Below are 2,510 nucleotides of genomic sequence, written 5' to 3'. Positions count from 1 at the left end.
GGAACCTAGAGGACGCAGTGTCTCGTTCCCTACTCAGGGAACCATGGTTACATAAGTAACCCGAGACGTTCCCTTTCATGGGAACTTCGAACTGCGTCCTCTAGGTTCCCCATAGCGACCCCTAGAGGACGCAGTGTCTCGTTCCCTACTCAGAGAACCATGGTTACATAAGTAACCTGAGACGTTCCCTTTCATGGGAACTTCGAACTGCGTCCTCTAGGTTCCCCATAGCGACCCCTAGAGGACGCAGTGTCTCGTTCCCTACTCAGGGAACCATGGTTACATAAGTAACCTGAGACGTTTTTGGGTCATTAGTCTACTCTCCAATGGCTGCTTTCATTTCACCTACAAGAGGAACATATTAAAAAAGCACATGTATTTGTAACAAAACTAGTAACTCAAGCCTGGTCCTGGACAGCGAATGTCGTTTTGCAGAAATGAATGAGTCAGTAATAACCAGCAAGAAATATGTACTGGTGGATCTTCAGTTGTGCATCCGAGTATTGATATAACGTATTTTTAATTGTATTTCATCTTGTATGTGTCTTTGTGTTTGCTATTTTGGCCATTTTACATTTATGTTGCTGTTATTTATTTATACTGGGCTCTCCGCAAAACAGATATACATGCAAGTTATATTTGCATATTCCTGCGCTTCTAAAAATGATTCAAAAAATGTCTTGCGCTGAACTTTAAAACACCGTTTCACCCGTGTTTGAGTGAATATATATACACACACATACACACCCATAATAAGGCAAAACAAGCAGAACTTCCAAAAACAAGTGCACAATTCCCAGCTTTGTTTTGCTAACGTTCCCATTTATTTATGAAAACATTATTTCTTTATGTTCTCGGAACATTCAAAACATCCATGCGAACGTTAAAGGAACATTCCATTTAGTTTTGCAAACATTATAGGAACGTTACATTACAAGTAGTAACTTTTTTTTTTTAAACATTAGATGAATGTCCAACTAAAACATTTAAAGAAGAAAAAAAACATTCCATGAATGATGTAGATACACCAGCGTTTTGAGACCAGATGACTGAACAAATGTTCTATAGTATGAAGGTTACTGGAGGAAGGTTTGCTGCTGCTATGGTGCCTGTAAGATTAACTCTGGAAAAACAGATGTTTAACCCTTTCCTCAATACATCACATTCAGTTTTAATGACTTGTTTCCGTGGTTTGACTCAGCTGAGTTTCCCGCGCGTTTGCACTCGGCATTCTGGGAGTGTTTCGTAACGCCTGCCGTGACTCACTTTAACCGCACATATTCGGTTCCTGCTGTCTGAAATGCGATCCAGATGGCAGGGCCGGGTCTCTGTGTGCCACCAGCACCAGCAAACACAAACACTGGACCGCTTTCACAGGCAGACCCTCTCACTTCTCCTAATCTGAGCTGAGGTTCGTTTAACTGAAGCGTTCATATTCAAGCAATCAGAGGAGAACGCGTTCTCTGTCCTGTCTGAGCAGTCCCTTCATTTAGCTTCTAGTTAAACTGCGGTTTTATGCTTGGCTGTCTGTTGGGCCCTTTATGTTTCCAGGGTTTCTGGGCCCAGAATTACACACAAGTCACAGAGAGCTTCATTCGGCTGTAAACCGCAGCTTCAGAAGTGTTAGCGCCACCTGCCGACGAAAGAACCGCACCACAGATGTTTTTTCTAACAAACAGGCCTTTCTTTGGTTGTGTGGAAGTTTTAGCTCAACCAATAAAAATACATTTTTAGGACAGTAGGTAGTAGTCTAGCAGATCATGTAAGACCAGAAACAAACCAGTTCCCAGCTGGTCGTGCAAAGCTAACAAGTAACGTTCTGGCAAAGTTCTCTCAAAGTTATGAACAAATGTTTTTCCAGTAATGTGAATAGAACGTTTGTTCAAAGTTATCTGGTTTTGTTCTCAAAACGTGAGCGCAAACACATTATTTATAGATTGTATATGGAATATTTTATTTCTGAAATGTTTTTGTTGTTTTTTTAAATGTTGCTAATTGTTTCAGAACCTTCACAGAACATTCAAATGTAACATTCTCAGAATGTTTGCAAAATTGGAATGTTCCCTTATTGTTTGTAGAACCAAAAAATTTATATAAATGTAAACATTTAAATAAACATTCAGCGAACATTCAGAAATAACTTTTTTCATAACTTAAATTTGGTCAAGTTTTATCATATATACACACACACACACACACACACACGCACACACACACACACTCTCACACACACACACACACACGCACACACACACACGCACACACACACACACTCACACACACACACACTCTCTCTCACACACACACACACACACTCACACACACACGCACACACACACACACTCTCACACACACACACACACACGCACACACACACACGCACACACACACACACTCACACACACACACACTCTCTCTCACACACACACACACACACTCACACACACACGCACACACACACACACTCTCACACACACACACACACACGCACACACACACACGCACACACA

Source organism: Sinocyclocheilus grahami, unplaced genomic scaffold (assembly GCF_001515645.1).
Source record: "Sinocyclocheilus grahami isolate Dianchi unplaced genomic scaffold, SAMN03320097.WGS_v1.1 scaffold2836.1, whole genome shotgun sequence".
In the NCBI taxonomy this organism is placed as follows: domain Eukaryota; kingdom Metazoa; phylum Chordata; class Actinopteri; order Cypriniformes; family Cyprinidae; genus Sinocyclocheilus; species Sinocyclocheilus grahami.
This window is presented reverse-complemented; position numbering follows the sequence as displayed.